This window comes from Oryctolagus cuniculus, chromosome 11 (assembly GCF_051225735.1).
Source record: "Oryctolagus cuniculus isolate XC-2025 breed Fujian yellow rabbit chromosome 11, ASM5122573v1, whole genome shotgun sequence".
In the NCBI taxonomy this organism is placed as follows: domain Eukaryota; kingdom Metazoa; phylum Chordata; class Mammalia; order Lagomorpha; family Leporidae; genus Oryctolagus; species Oryctolagus cuniculus.
In genome coordinates, this window is record NC_142877.1 from 39,074,722 (window position 1) to 39,091,786 (window position 17,065).

General features: G+C 37.4%; 1 protein-coding gene across 4 annotated transcripts in view; it reads left to right on the plus strand.

The window, feature by feature from the left end:
* Nucleotides 1-17,065, plus strand: part of MACROD2 (mono-ADP ribosylhydrolase 2) — a 2,169,899-nt gene that overhangs the window by 220,360 nt on the left and 1,932,474 nt on the right. The window lies entirely within an intron of this gene.

Here is a 17,065-nt window from a genome sequence, read left to right on the forward strand (position 1 = left end):
TGAATAACAAAATTAAAATTTTGTAATAATCAAAAGCAAAATTAAATTCAACTTCCAGAATTAGCTACAAGAAAGAAGCAAGAGGGGCCAGCACTGTGGCGTAGCTGGTAAAGCTACTGCCTGCAGTGCTGGCATCCCAAATGGGTTCTGGTTTGAGTACCGGCTGCTCCACTTCCAATCCAGCTCTCTGCTATGGCCTGGGAAAGCAGCAGAAGATGGCCCAAGTCCTTGGGCCCTTGCACCTGTGTGGGAGACCCGGAAGAAGCTCCTGGCTCCTGGCTTCGGATCAGCATAGCTCCAGCCGTTGTGGCCAGTTGGGGAGTGAAACAGCAGATGGAAGACCTCTCTCTCTCTGCCTCTGCCTCTCCTCTCTCTGTGTAACTCTGACTTTCAAATAAATAAATAAATCTTAAAAAAAGAGAAAGAAGCAAGAAGGATAATTGATATTATTTTAGGTGTTCAGATATTCTTAGAGATTTTGCTTGACCACATAAGGAATGGATGGTATACAGTCTTGAACAATCACATGAGCCAGAAGGTACATGAATCTTAACCTCATATAAATCTCAGGAGTTACTGATAACATGCTGTATGTCGGACCCCATGTAGACATGGCATGGGAGACAAAGAGGAAGAAGGCATGGTCCTTTTTCCTTTAGATTCTCATGCAAGTTGAGTGATAGATTTAGATAAGCCTTCTTAGAGAGCAGTACTATGTGTGATAGTTGCTCAAAATTTTTGGTACTGGAACCACATTAGTCAAAGTTCTCTAGAGAAACAGAGCTGACCATATGTATATATAGATTTTTATATTAAGGAATTGGCTCACATGATTATGGAGGCTTGAGAAATCCAAACTACAAGGTAGATCAACAGACCTGAGACTGGGGCAGAGCTGTAGTTTTAGTCTAAAAGTAGTATATTGATAAATTACCTTTTCTTTGAGGGAGATGAGCCTTTTGTGGTAAGGCCTTCAATTGATTGGATGAGACCCATCCACATTGTGGAGAATAATCTTCTTTATTAAAAATCTACTAACTTACCTATTTATAGAAATCTTTTAAATATTTATTTATTTGCTTATTTATTTTAAAGATAAAATGGTAGAGAAAGAGGAAAGACAGAGGGAGAGAGGTCTTCTATTGGTTCACTTCTCAACTGCCTGCAATGGCCAGGCTTGGGCCAGGTGATAGGAACCCATGTGCTGCTTCCAAGGCATATTAGCAAGAAACTGGGTCAGAAGTGGAGAAACTGTGACTTGAACTGGCCATTAGATCATGGGATGCAGGCATCTCAAACTGTAGTTTAACCTGCTGTGACACACCCTCTGCCTTAATCTACTAATTTAAATGTTAATTTTATCTAAAAAATACCTTCATAGAAGCATAGAATTTGACAAAATATCTGGAAACCATGGCTAGCCAAATTGACATAAATAAGTAACTTTTTTTAAAGATTTTTATTTCTTTATTTATTTGACAGGTAGAGTTATAGACAGTGAGAGAGAGAGAGAGACAAAGGTCTTCCTTCCGTTGGTTCACTCCCCAAATGGCCGTGATGGCTGGAACTGCGCTGATCCAAAGCCAGGAGCCAGGTACTTCTTTCTGGTCTCCCAAGTGGGTGCAGGGGCCCAAGCACTTGGGCCATCCTCCACTGCCCTTCTGGGCCACAGCAGAGAGCTGGAGTGGAAGAGGAGCAATCTGGACTAGAACCTGGCACCCATATGGGATGCCTGCGCTGCAGGTGGATTAACCAAGTGAGCCACAGCACTGGCTCCATAAATAAGTAACTTTCAACTTGTTCTTGGTGTTTGCCTTGAACTTCATAGCAGATTCAATCCTAGATGTGCCTCAGAATCGGACCTTTCACATTCAGCACTCATTTCTGTTCTGATTTGGTTCATGACTGCTTTAAGTATAGCAGATTCAATGCTAGATTGTACTGCAGGCTTGGACCTTCCGCCTTCAACAGTCGTTTCTGTTCTGATTTGGTTCATGACTGTACCTTAAGTCTGCTTTGATAGTTGGTATTGCTGAGACCTTGTGATCCTCTGACCACACCATTAAACTTAGTTTTTCCAGCAAGACTGTAAACATTTGCATGCTGAGTTACTGAGTGTTCCACTTTGATTCAAGCATTCTGGGATCTTCCACTTTGGTCTTCTGGACAGTTGAATTGGTCTACAGATTCCTGATCTGAGACAGAATGCTAAGAGGTCTCAGGGACTATTAATGTTCTAAAACACAATATCTTCCCTTAGCTTTGTATACTATCTAGAACTTACTTGACCTCCTGGGATTTTTATTATGAATTTCAGATTATTCCAGACTTCATGAAGAGTTTTCAGAGAACATTGTATCTGATTTGATAGATTTCTTTTCTGTTTTGGTTAGAGCTTATTATGTGGCTATTCCTGCCCTCTTTGTTCTTTCATTAGTGTTTTATGGGAAGGAGTAATTATTAAATATACTGTCATTCTTTTAATAAGTGAATGTGTATGGTATTTATGACCTGCAGAACAGCACACTTATTTTGCTCCATTATGCCTTTTATTCTCAGAGATCTGTGGTTTTCAAATGCCACTGTTTTGAATAGCTGTTTCTAGAGTTGTTACCATGGAGCTTAGATCCTCTAAACTAGTCATCCTACCTGATATCATATTCCAGTGAGTGCTGCTCAGTATTTCATATTGGAGCTGATTTCCTGGGATTAAATTCCAGATGTTATTTTGCAGCTTGCCATCTGCCTGTTTGGGGAAAGTTTCTTTCAGTCTGTAGGTCAGATGTATGTTCATCAACATTTTCAAATCTTGTCATCATCTTCCTTGTTAGTATTTTTTTCTCTCTAATGGCAAAATAATTTGTTTTCCTCTTTAGAGTAATTGCAGGGTGAAAACAATTCTAGCATAATAGTATGTCAAATGATTTTACTAGTTTTATTTTAGTAGTTTGAAATATTACAGAAAATAAGAAAGTATATTCTTCTTTGAAAACAGAAATTCAAATCAGAAGCCTTTTAGGCTGTAGTCATAACTATTTTTAAAAAAATACATGGGAAATATTATGGGTCCAATAAATCTGATTCATCTAATGACTTGCTTTGGCATTTATTCTTCTTTTTAAAATTACATTAGATACATGTTAACATCTAGTTGCTCTCTGTGAGAAGTATATATATTTACATTTGAATTTATTTAGATTTTCAAATATGGTTCCTACTGCCTCCTCTGTATATTGTAAAAAATGATTAATGAAACAAGTATCAGTTTGGAGTACAGCACTTGAAATGCCCAGATCAATATTGCCTTTTAAACCTTTAATATGGGCTTATTTATGTCAATCAAATTGAAAGTATGATTTGCTAAGGTAGAAACTACTTGATCTCAGTACAATTATAACAAACTAATCAATCAGTATTTGAAGATAGAGGCTTTTATAATGAGATTCCATATGAATATTGATTTCAATTTTCTGTGATAAAGAAACAAGTGATTTCAAACTTAGATAACTCAAAATATTGTTTTTAAGATAGTTGTTTAAAACTCAGAATGCTTTTTTAAAAAATAGTGTTATAAATGGCATCTTTCCAGGCGCTTACACAAAAGGTTACTCAAGCAGTTGTATTGCTGAAAATAGTGTCCAAATGCTGACTATATCTTCTTCAATCCATGAAACCATTCTTAGTCCTGATTGTGTTTCTCTGGGACTTGAATGTGAGACAGGGTGGTTCAGCTGTATACCTATGTATGTTAGGATATTAGTGAAGAAGAGTTGCTTCTCAGTTAAGAGTAGTAGAGGTTATGGGGTGGTAGACTGGAGTTGATTTAGAAACTTCATGGATTTGAGAGCTGCTGAGCCTCTGGGAATGAGCAGAGAATTATGTATGGCTTTTAGCAGGAGCAGCAGGAATGATGCCATGGATTTGAGAGTTGCTAAGCATCTGGGAATGAACAGAGGAGAATTATGGTTTTTAGCAGGAGCAGCAGGAATGATGCCCATCCTCTTTTTTGTGATTTATTTATTTTTTGAAATGCACAGTTATAGAGAGGCAGAGGCAGAGAGAGAGAGAGTGAGAGAGAGAAAGAGAGAAAGTCTTCCATCTGCTGGTTTACTCCCCAAATGGTCGCAGGGGCTGGAGCTGTGCCTATCTGAAGCCAGCAGCCAGAAGCCATTTTCTACTGCTTTCCCAGGCCATAATAGAGAGCTGGATCAGAAGTGAAGCAGCCAGGACACAAACCAGCGCCTGTATGGGATGCTGGTACTGTAGACAGCACCTTAACTGGCTAAGCCATGGCAGCGGCCCCCATCCTCTTAATGCAGGACCTCATGGTTCCATAGGATAAATGATGAAACAACAAGACTGCAGTTTCTGGCAGAGGTCTGATTTATCATGACTGTTTATATATATACATATATATAAAAGTATATATATATTATGCATATATAATCTTTGCAGTTGAGTGTTTATAAGGATTTAGGTGCCAACTTTTAATTTTGTAGGATCTATTGGTCCTGAGTTTTAAAATTTTCGTTTGCTGGGGCCGGTGCTGTGGCACAGTGGGTTAATGCCATATCCTGAAGTGCTGGCATCCCATATGGGCACCGGTTCGAGACTTGGCTGCTCCACTTCCAATCCAGCTGTCTATTATGGGCTGGGAAAGCAGTAGAAGATGGCCCAAATCCTTGGGCCTCTACACCCACGTGAGAGACCCAGAAGAAGCTCCTGGCTTTAGATCGGCACAGCTCCGGCTGTTGCGACCATCTGGGGAGTGAACCATCGGTTGGAAGACCTCTCTCTCTCTATCTCTCTTTCTCTCTGCCTCTCCTCTCTCTGTGTAACTCTGAATTTTGAATAAATAAATAAATCTTTAAAAATTTTTTTCCTTTGCTTTTAGAAATTAATTTAAATATAGGGGCTGGCGCCATGGCTCACTTGGTTAATCCCCTGCCTGCAGCACCGGCATCCCATATGGGTGCCAGTTCTAGTCCCGGTTGCTCCTCTTCCAGCCCAGCTCTCTGCTGTGGCCTGGGAAGGCAGTGGAGGATGGCCCAAGTGCTCGGGCACCTGCACCCGCTTGGGAGACCAGGAAGAAGTACCTGGCTCCTGGCTTTGGATCGGCATAGCTCCAGCCATAGTGGCCATTTGGGGGGTGAACCAATGGAAGGAAGACCTTTCTCTCTTTCTCTCTCACTGTCTAACTCTGTCAAAATAAAAAAAAATTAATTAATTTAAATATAAAGAACAGCATCACTATTGCTAGGATGTCAGTTTTTCCCAACTATACTCTAAACATATTCCAAATATAAATTGAAAAACTATAAAATTTTAGGAGATGAAATAGGACAAAATATAGGTAATCTTAGAGGCATTGTGAGATATCTTCCACCTGTTAGTTCACTCTTCAAATGCCTGCAACAGCCAGGGTTAAAGCAGGCTGAATTCAGGTGCCAGGAACTCCATCCTGTCTGCCAAAGAGATTTACAGAGATCAGCACTTGGTCTATCTTTTGCTACTTTCCCAGGCACATTAGCAGGAAGCTGGATTGTAAGAAGAGGAGGAGCAACTGGGTCTTGAACTGGCTCCTCAGTGTGGGATGCCAGCATCTAAAGTGGCAGCTTAACCCAATATGTCATGATGCCAAGCCCCATATAGCATTATTGGAAAAGGAAAAAAAAATACAGAGGAAATAAAAGGTTTTTTTTTTTTATTTTTTGTAGGTTTTAATTTAATGAATACACATTTCATATGTATAGCTTATAGGGATATAATGTTTCTTCCACCCGTTCCCGCCCTCCTACCCCGACTTCCATCCCACCTCCTACTCCCTTTCCCATTCCATTTTCCATTAAGATTCATTTTTAATTTACTTTATATATAGAAGACCAACTCTATACTAAGTAGATATTTCAACACAACAGTGCACAGTGACTCCTTTGTTGATTTAACAATTAACACTCTTATTTTTGATGTCAGTGAACACCCAAGGCTCTTGACATGAGCTGCCAAAGCCATGGAAGCCTTTTGAGTCCACAAATTCTGTCGGTATTTAGACAGGGTCATATGCAAACTGGAAATTCTCTCCTGGAAGTAAAAGTTTCAATAGATGCTGTGAATTCTGGGGGAAGGTTGAATATACCACATGGCATTGGAGGGGGCAGTGAAACTATTCTGTTTGCTACTGTAATGAAATATGACATTATGGATTTAGCAAAACTCAGAGAAGTGTACAAAGTAGTCAGTTAAGCCTAATATGAACTGTGGGCTTTAGTTAATAATAATGTATCAGTATTGGTGAATTTTAACAAAGATACTACACCAATACAAGATGTTAATAAAAGGGGCAACTTTGGATGGAGGGGGAAGGGTATATATATGGGTACTCTGTACTTTTTGAGTTCTGTAACTCTAAAACTACACTATTAAAAATAAAATTCACAGTCGGCGCTGCGGCTTGCTTGGCTAATCCTCCGCCTGTGGCACCGGCACCCCAAGTTCTAGTCCTGGTTGGAGTGCTGGATTCTGTCCCGATTGCTCCTCTTGCAGTCCAGCTCTCTGCTGTGGCCTGGGAGTGCAGTGGAGAATGGCCCAAGTGCTTGGGCCCTGCACCCGCATGGGAGACTGGGAGGAGGCATCTGGCTCCTGGCTCCGGATCGGCGCAGCACACTGGCCGTGGCAGCCATTTGGGGGGGTGAACCAACGGAAGGAAGACCTTTCTCTCTCTCTCTCTCTCTCTCTCTCTCTCTCTGTCTAGCTCTGCCTGTCAAACAAACAAAAAACAACAAACAAACCAACAAAAAAAAACCCTCTCCCTTTGTTCCTCCTCTTTCTGTGTAACTTTGACTTTCAAATAAATAAATAAATCTTTAAAAAAAATTCACTAGAAATTCACTAGAAAACCACATGACCCACAGTTTCTACTAATTGCTAACATATTTTTCCATGATTCTCTAGTGACTTAATTTAATTATTGATTTAAGCAATTTTGAAATGATATTTGCATAATTCCAGGGTTTCCTAGAAATTTTTTTATTGATTTTGTGTAGCAAATTTCTCATAATGTGATAGTTTGTTCTAAGAATTGCTTTATTATCCTTCTGAAATTGTATATGCTAAGTTTCAATGTATACAAGAAGTCTTCAAAAATTTCACAGAAAATGTGTATTATAAGAAAACTATATATAGATTTCAAATTTCTTGACACCAAAATAAACTCACACTAGCTTGTAGTAACATGTCTGAGAAAGGTTTAGAAGATCTAATTTGAGGCACTAAGAAGGATAATATACCAATTTGAAAAGAACCCGTATCAGAGAACCCTGCATTTTTCTAAAATTGAAGCAAAAGCAAACATCAAATTTATGTTGAAGTTTTGGTGGAAGAATGATGAAATTACTGATGCTTTACACAGAATTTAAGAGACAGTGCCTTTAAAAAATTAGGAGTTTACAAATGCATAACTTGTTTTAAGAAGGGGTAAGATGATGTTGAAGATGAAACTCGCAGTAGTATACCATCCTCATCAGTTTGTGGAAAAGATTCACCTTGTTTGTTGCTTAATTGAAGAGGGCTGATTATTAACAACAGAAAAATAGTGAGCATGATACAAATCTCAATTGGTTCAGCTTGCATAATTCTGACTGAAAATTATAGTGAGGCAAACTTTCTATTCAAGTGGGTGTCAAAATTATTGCACTCAGAACAGCTGCAAATAAGAGTAGAGATATTATTAAGTTGAATCAACATTGTGTAGTATTTCTTTTTTTTTTTTTTTTTAAGATTTATTTATTTACTGGAGAGGCAGAGTTACAGAGAGAGGGAGGGAGAGGGGGAGAGAGAGAGAGAGAGAGGTCTTCCATTCACTGGTCCACTCCTCAAATGGCTGCAATGGCTGGAGCTGTGCCAATCTGAAGCCAGGAGCCAGAAGCTTCTACTACACCACAGTGCAGGCCCCAGTTCTGTGGTATTCATTTGAAGAATTATAAAAGAAAATGAAACCTGGCTTCACGCGTGCAATCCTGAAGACAAAGCACAATCAAAGCAATGGCTGCCCAGAAGTGGAAATGGTCCAGTGAAAGCAAAAGCAAACGAGTCAAGAGTATAGGTATAGGCAATAGTTTTTTTGGATGTTCAAGGCATTTTACTTGTTGACTTTCTGGGGGGGCCAAAGAACCATACATCTGCTTGTTATCTGAGTGTTTTGAGAAGTTAGCCAAGGCTTTAGCAGAAAAACAGCCAAGAAAACTTCACTAGTGGATTCTTCTACACCACAACAATGCTCCTGCTCATTCCTCTATTCCAGTAGTGGAAATTATTAGGAATCTACCACACTAGTCCTGATTTGGTTCCTTCTTTCTGTTTCCTAATCTTAAAAACATCTTTAAAGGATACCCATTTTTTTTCAGTTATTAATGTAAAAAATGTTGCATTGACATGATTAAATTCCTAGTATCCTCAATTCTTTAGGGATGAACTAAATGGTGCTGTCATAGCTTATCAAAGTGTCTTGAATTTGGAGTTTATGTTTTAATTTTTATCTTTTATTTTTCACACACTTTGAATCTACCCTTGAAGACTTAGTTTTATTTAGTTGAAAGGCAGAGTTGGGAGTTGGGGGAAGGGAAAGAGAGAGACATATCTGGTTCTTTTTCCAAATGGCTGCGATGGCTAGGGATGGGACAGGCCAAAGCCAGGAACCTGGAACTCCATCTAGATCTTCTCTGTGGGTGGCAGGGGTCCAAGTACTTGAGTCACCTTTTGCTGCTTTCCCAAGTACATTAGCAGATAGCTGGATCAGAAATATATCAACTTGGTCTTGAATGCATATGGGATACTGGCATTGCAGGCTACTGCTGTGCCACAGTGCTGACCCCATGAATTCCATGTTTATTCCAAATTTTTGCTCTCTCCTTTAAAAAGTTAAGCCTGTTTGGACATGCTGTACCATTTCTATTAAATTAACTTAAACTTTCAATGAGAAATTTCAGCTTAGGTATAACTTACATTGTTACCCAGATTTCTGAATTTATATAGTATAAACTGGTATTAACTAATTTAAAGTAGGTAATAATACCATATCTTAAAATTTACTTAGGTTCCCCCAAAATTACAATTCTGCCTTATGATTTTTATATTATTATTTTTAAAAACTTGGTAAATTAAATAATAGTCGTCAAATGTTTTTGTGGTGGCTATTACCTGTGTTAACTATAAATATATCAACAGTTTAAAATTTCTCACTAAATTTACTTATCTATTTTATAGTTTTCTAAATATATTTTTAAGAAAGATTTGTTTACTTATTTAAAAATCATAGTTACAGAGAGAGAGGGAGAGAAAGGTCTGGTTCATTCACTGATTTACTCTCCAATAGCTGAGGGCAAGGCTGAGCCAGTCTGAAGCCAGGAGCCAAGAGTTTTGTCTGAGTCTCCCATGTGGGTGGCAGGGGCCCCAGTACTAGGCACATGTTCTGCTGCTTTTCTCAGACCACTAGCAGGGAGCTGGATGAGTTATGATATGACTTGAAAGTGCCTTGGAATAGCATATTGATAAGTGATTCTCAAATATTTTTGAAAAACAGACCATTTATAAGTATATGCCAGTATGTGTCAACCCAAATATGAGTGGGACACACATTTATTCTTTTTTTTTAAAGATTTATTATTTATTTGCAAGAGAAAGAGAAAGAGAGAGGTAGAGAGAAAATCTTCCTTCTGCTGGTTCACTCCCCAGATGGCCACAAAGGCTGGAGTTGTGCTGATCTGAAGCCAGGAGCCAGGAGCTTCTTCCGAATCTCCCACGTGGGTGTAGAGGCCCAAGGACTTGGGCCATCTTCTGTTGCTTTCCCAGGACACAGCAGAGAGCTGGATCGGAAGTAGAGCAACCGAGATTTGAACTGGCGCCCATATGAGATGCTGGTGCTGCAGGCGACAGCTTTACCTGCTATGCCACAGCGCCAGCCCCGACATTTATTTTTCATTTCTGTCATGTAAGGAAAGATTTAACTTCCTAGGAGTAATACAAGCATAGTATTTTTTACTTATTCATCAGTTGGGTACCATTTGTCCCACTAACTGTAGAAGTGCAGGTGCAAGGCTGCTTGCCAATGAACTATATAGGTGGTAGCCCATCTCATTCCATTCATCTTGGTCTTTGGTTCCAGATGTTCATATAAGCATAACAAGGTAGAGGAACACAGAAGGATCTTATTTCATGATTTCTTTATTTTCTTAGCATGATGGCCCATACTCAGTCTAGAGATAAACTAAAAATTTTTCTTTTTGCTTTATTTTGTGAGAGTGGGAAGGGCACTGGAGAACTCATATGAAGACCTGACTTAAGCCATCTTAAATATCTTGTTTAATGAATGTGCTTTGAAAATCTTCCAGGTGTCAAAATGTCTTCATTGATGTCATAAGGAAACACACATGATAACAACAATTCCATTTCTTTTTTTTTGTTTGGCTTTCAGTACCAGGGTACTTCAAAAAGTTTGTGGAAAATGGAACTAAAAGATAAGTTTATTGTAGTGCAAAAAATTTTGAAACCCATGCAGTTTTTATGGTATGCATTTATTATGAACTTTTAAAAAAGATTTGCTTATTTATTTTAAAGGTAGAATTACATACACAGAGAGAAAGAGAGAAAGAAGGAGAGAAAGAGAGAAAGAAGGAGAGAAAGAGAGAGAAAGAGAGAGAGAATCTTCCATCCACTTGTTCACTCCCCATACAGGAGCTTCCTCCAGATCTTCAAGTGGGTGCAGGGGACCAAGGACTTGGGCCATCCTTTACTGCTTTCCCAGGCACATTAGCAGGGAGCTAGATTAGAAACGGAGCAGCTGGGACCTGAACTGGTATCTGTATGGAATGCTGGTACAGTAGGCGTGGCTTTCACCCACTGCACCATGGTGCTGGCCCATACTATTACAAACTTTTTTGAAGGTTCTTTGTATGCATGGTTTTAAAAAGAGTTATGTGCCCAAAGAAACGGATCTATCCTCATCTTTTGAAGAACAATTGATTTTCAATCTTGTCCTAAAATAACTCTTTAGGTATCTAATGATTTTTCAATGAGTCATTTTTAATTTTTCAAGGTTGACAATCTGTTACTGTTTAGTTCACTATTGTCCTAATGTCTTAGCACATATTATTAGAAGTAGAAAGAGCAACACATATGTATATCATTCATTTATTTATTCATTCAGTAGATTGAACCAGATTTGATATTGACACAGGTTATATATATGTATATCATTCATTTATTTATTCAGTAAATTTAAACAGATTTGATATTGACACAGGTTATATATATGTATATTATTCATTTATTTATTTATTCAGTAAATTTAACCAGATTTGATATTAGCACAGGTTGTATAGTGGTATACCTTCTGTCTTCATGGAGCTTCCGTTCTAGTAGCGGATAATAAAATCAGTAAGTTAAATACACATATGCTCTGTAATTTCACTTTCTTTTAAGTATCATAAATAAATATGAAATAGTATACGTGACAAATTCAGTTGAGAGGTGTCTTTTGCATAGAGTGGTCAGAGTTGGCCTTAGGAGGTGCCATTTTATCTGTATGATAGAAGGGAGCAAGACATGGGCATACATGGTAGAAGAGTATTCCAGGTAGAGGGAACAGTAAGTAGAAAGGTCCTGAGGCGTGAGTATGTGTGACATATTTGAAGAACAGCAGGAAGCTCGTTGGGTCTGGGAACCACCAACCTTTGAGAAAAAGCAGTACAAAATAACGTTTCTTAAGTAAACAGCAGCAAGATCATGTCACTGTAGGAGCTTTTCAGGTAGTAAATGCTTTGGGATTTATTCTAAGTGTGATGGAAAGTAACTGGAAATTTTTGATGCAGAATACCTGATTAACATTTTAAGAAAGTGTGGTGAACGAACAGAAGTAGAAGGCAAGAGCGGAAGCCAAGAAACCAATTAAAGGGTATTTAAATTTTTCCATACAAGACATGATTGCTTGATTTAGTTTGCTCTTCTTGCTTTTTCTGTTACTCTTTTCCTTTCTTATTGTGTGTGATGGGTTTAGTAGCTAGTTGTCCGAGTTGAAATCCTTTTATTCCTTCCTACCTATATGACTTTGGCATTATATTCAACCTGCACATATCTCACCTCATTAATAAAGTAAACTTAATTTACTTTATTATACTATTATAAATCATATATATTGTATTATACTATATAATTAATAGTATCTACCTCATAGCATTGTCAGGATTACATATGTTAATTCACTAAAGTATTTATGGTAGTGTCTGGCATATAGTAAATATTTAGTAAATATTCTTGGTGGTAATGATCTCATTTTGTTCTGTGATTTCACTAGAGGCTCAAGGTAATGGCATTACGTAATGGCAGTTTTAAGTCTAGTACCCTATTTATTAGTAAATAATTGTAATCTTGTGATTACATTATTGAAACTCTTAAATCTTACTGAAAATAAAGTCCTACAATAAAGTCTCTCAATGCAACTTTGTGGAATTGTTCTTGAGTGTGCCTTAATTATTCCTGTGTCATTTATTCTTTCCCTGTACATATTCCTGAAGGTACACTGTTGTACTTTCAAACAAAATTAGTAAGCAACCTTATATTAAACATTATGTTATGGCCGGCGCCGTGGCTAACTAGGCCAATCCTCTGCCTGTGGCGCCGGTACCCCGGTTTCTAGTCCCTGTTGGGGCGCCGGGTTCTGTCCGGGTTGCTCCTCTTCCAGTCCAGTTCTCTGCTGTGGCCCGAGAGTGCAGTGGAGGATGGCCCAAATGCTTGGGCCCTGCACCTGCATGGGAGACCAGGAGAAGCACCTGGCTCCTGGCTTCGGATCAGCATGGTGTGCAAGCCATAGCGGTCATTTGGGGGGTGAACTAACGGGAGGAAGACCTTTCTTTCTGTCTCTCACTGTCTAACTCTGCCTGTCAAAAAAACAAAAACAAAAACAAAACCAGAAAAACATTGTTACTTAACTAGTTTGTTTCAGATGATTTATCTCATTAGATTCTAAGTTTTTAATTCTGTGGATATTTCAATGAAATTGATACAGATGCTTTAAAATAGGTTGGAAATCGTAATTTAGAACTTATATATCATTTATTATCATTAATAATATAAATATACACTGTCTTATAAATAGGATCCTAGGACAGTATAATATCTTTTTACATATTTATATACACAGTCTTATAAACAGGACATTGGGCAAATTTGATAACCTTTCATGTATTACATGATTACAAAGAAATGACTTTCATGACATGTTTAACAATTATTTTTGGTAGGAGCAAAACACTTCAAAAAAGTGTTATATTTTTGAAAATATGTTGTCAGTTTCAAATGAATTGGCTTGTTTGACAAAATCATTATTATTGTCATTTGAGAATATTGTGGCAACTCACGTCAAAATATCTTGGACAGAGTAGGTCCTAGAGTAGTACACTTTCTTCCTCCTGATGATATCTCTTTGCATCATTTTAGGTATGCTATGCAGATGTCTGTTATGAAATCCAACAAATTTATGGGATTTTTCTTATCTTCATCCACAAATTTGTATTTATTATATACATATTGGTTATTCAAGTGAACAATGGCCAATATTTTTTACTTCTCACAGAAGTGGAATATTTGGAAAACAACCAATCATGTATGTAAAACACTTTATTACTACCTTCAGTATATCTTACTACAGACTTGTCTACTGTTTTTTGTTATTGTTGTAACGGTTTATTTTGTTTATGTGAAAGACAGTTACAGAGAGGTCAAGATAGAGAAAGAGAAGTCTTCCATCTGACCGTTCACTCTCCAAATGTCTGAAACAGCCAAAGCTGAGCTGATCTAAAGTCAGGAGCCATGAGCTTCTTGTGTGTCTCCCACATGAGTGCAGAGCCCAAGCTTGGACCATCCTCTGTTGCTTTCCCAGGCACATTATCAGGGAGCTGGATCAGAAGTTGAGTAGCTGGGACTTGAACTGGCACCCATATTGGATGCAGACGCTGTAGGCCGGGCTTTAACTCATTGTGCCACAGTGCCGGCCCCAGCTTGTCCACTCTTGATAAGTGCTGATGTCACAATAAGGAATACAGTAACTTTTTTAGGAAAAGCACAGAAACACAGGCCACAGCTTAGCAACAAATAACCACAAGCAGCAGCATTAAGAGCTTGTCAGGCAGCTGTGCAGTAAATGAAATATTACTGTGCTGCAGTATATATTGTCCCTATATCTAGGACAGTATTTTCAAACATTGATAATTCAAAATATAGTGCATTCCATGAAATAAAATGAAAACCTAGTTCTAGAAAATACTTTCATGAATGCATTTCTTATATATGTTATGTATGCAATCTTTTCATATGGACATTTAGTAGAAGCAACTTTTTTTATTTTTTTATTTTATTTTTTTGATAGGCAGAGTGGACAGTGAGAGAGAGAGACAGAGAGAAAGGTCTTCCTTTTGCCATTGGTTCACCCTTCAGTGGCCGCCGCGGCCGGCGCACCGCGCTGATCCGATGGCAGGAGCCAGGTACTTATCCTGGTCTCCCATGGGGTGCAGGGCCCAAGCACTTGGGCCATCCTCCACTGCACTCCCTGGCCACAGCAGAGAGCTGGCCTGGAAGAGGAGCAACTGGGACAGAATCTGGTGCCCCAACTGGGACTAGAACCTGGTGTGCTGGCACTGCAGGCGGAGGATTAGCCTATTGAGCCATGTTGCAGTAAAATTTATGCCATTTTCACAATGAATTTAAAAATATTTCCGAATGCTTTAATCATTCACCTACTACTTTCTCAAAAGAATAGAACACTAAAAAGGTAGTATTTATTTCAAACATATCATGATTGATATATTTATTGGTCAGATTTTTATAGGTGTTCTATATATAGAATGATGGGACATAGTGGGTTAAGATCTCAGCATGTTTTTAGTTTGTTTTGTGTTCTATTACATCCTTTGTTTCTTTTCAGATTGAATGGCTTCTATTTTCTAGTGTTCTGCCTGTCTCACCACAACACATGTTCCAAGATGCATTCTTTTCAGACTAAACTTTACTGTTCATTTTTTTTAATGTAGAAAAAATAAAGCCCACACTGTTTCTGTCTATTTATAGTCAGTAATTGGAACTTGGTAAAAGGGCAGCTAAACAGAGAAGTCATATCATTCTAGGCAGATTTAAAAAGGTATCTAGTTATGTAAGCCTACCTAAAGCCACATATCCTGACTAATATTTTCAAATGTGAAAGGGATAAAATTTACATTATGAGCAGATATCAATTTAACTTAGTAAAGTCTAAAGTCCTAATGGGAAATGTTTCAATTATGGTTCTTAAAATAGGAAAGAGATGTTTATTGCACCATGAAATATTTTGCATAATGATACCTATTTCACTTTCTTTTTTTCTCTCTCCCCTCTCCCTCTGCCTCTCTCTCTCTCTCTCTCCCCCTCACACACACACACACGATATACATATATTCCCATTTTGAATATTTCACAGAGACACACAGTGGTTAAGAACTATATACAAGGTCAAAGAGCTAGTAGAGAGACCACGATTGAAATACTGAGCAGTGGGACTCCAGAATACCCACTTTGAACAGCTAAATGATATTACATTTTATCATATATAACAGAATTAATTTTTCTCTTTGAAAATGTCTTGAGATATTATGAAGAAATATCTTGCCCAGCTGCAGAGGAACAACCAACTGCACTTATTTTTGGAAATAATAAGGGAGTTGTTTTGCCCTATACATAGACTTCTGCAAGTAGAGCAATTGCATAACGTGGTCTATCTGTGTAGATTACACTTTTTTCACGATTCATTTAACTACTTGAATTTGCTATAATTTCCTTTCAACCTGAAGCACATCTGATGCAGATTTACTGGGACATTCACACTCTATTTTGGTTTTAAAAGCTGCAGACCTCATTTACAAGTTCATGAACAACATAGCTATTTGGAATTACCCCATCCTTTATATGCTTAACTGTTCATTTTTTCTGAAAAATAAAATAATATAAGGAAAAACATATTTATAGTGTATTAATATAATATTAACTAATACACTCTCATGGAATGGCTCTCAATTAACCCATGAATGTGAAAAGAGTTCTGAGAAGTTTGGTAGATGAAAAGAGACAAATAATTAGTATATCTGACCAAGTTCTTGAAGTGTCCCATTTGGAAATATTCACTTGATTTATATCTTTTTTTTTTTTTTTTTGGTCTCTGAGCTGGAAACTTGTGTATATTTTTGAAATCAAATCCATACTTCTTTGATTTGCATATACTCACATCCTGTAGCTTTAAAGTGAAGGTGTGAAATCATACTGGTTATTCCTTGTAGTACTTCAACATTGAAAAACAGTTTTATTTCATATTCATTTTAGATTAGGTGAGAAATGAACTGGGGTCTAGAACTCTTCCATTTGTACAATTCTTGAGGTTTTTATGCATTTTATAATCAAGAAAACGTTTATATTTTTTACTTGAGAATTCTTAGTGGTCTTGTTTACTCTAGAAAATGAAATAAATGAGGTCTATATCTGCTACTTTGCTTTTAACATTATGAAAATACAAACATAATAGAATAAAATAATAAACACTTGTTTACTCAGAAAAATAATTAACTTTTTATGGTTTTCTTAAGATTTTAAAAATAATTATCAACTATCAGATCAAAGATAAATCCCCATTATTATCTCCTTAGTCCCATGATTCTCCCACTCTTTCTGGAGCCTATTATGTTTATGAAGTTTATATATATTAAGATAATACTTTTGTCCGTGGCCTGTGATCATTTAGATTAACAAAATCTGAGCTAGATATCTTTCATATGTTCAATTCCATTTCCTTCTTGTGTCAACCATCATATTATTTTAGATCTACCTTATTTTTAACTCATTTCCAAACTAAATGTTATTTAAAAAAACTGCAATATTTGTTTATTCTCAAATCCTGTGATTACTATTTTTTCTTGTCTAATTTTTTCTATATTTCCCACATTTATTCTTAGGTCTGTACATAGTATAACTGCCTATCTTTGAATACCTGAAAATT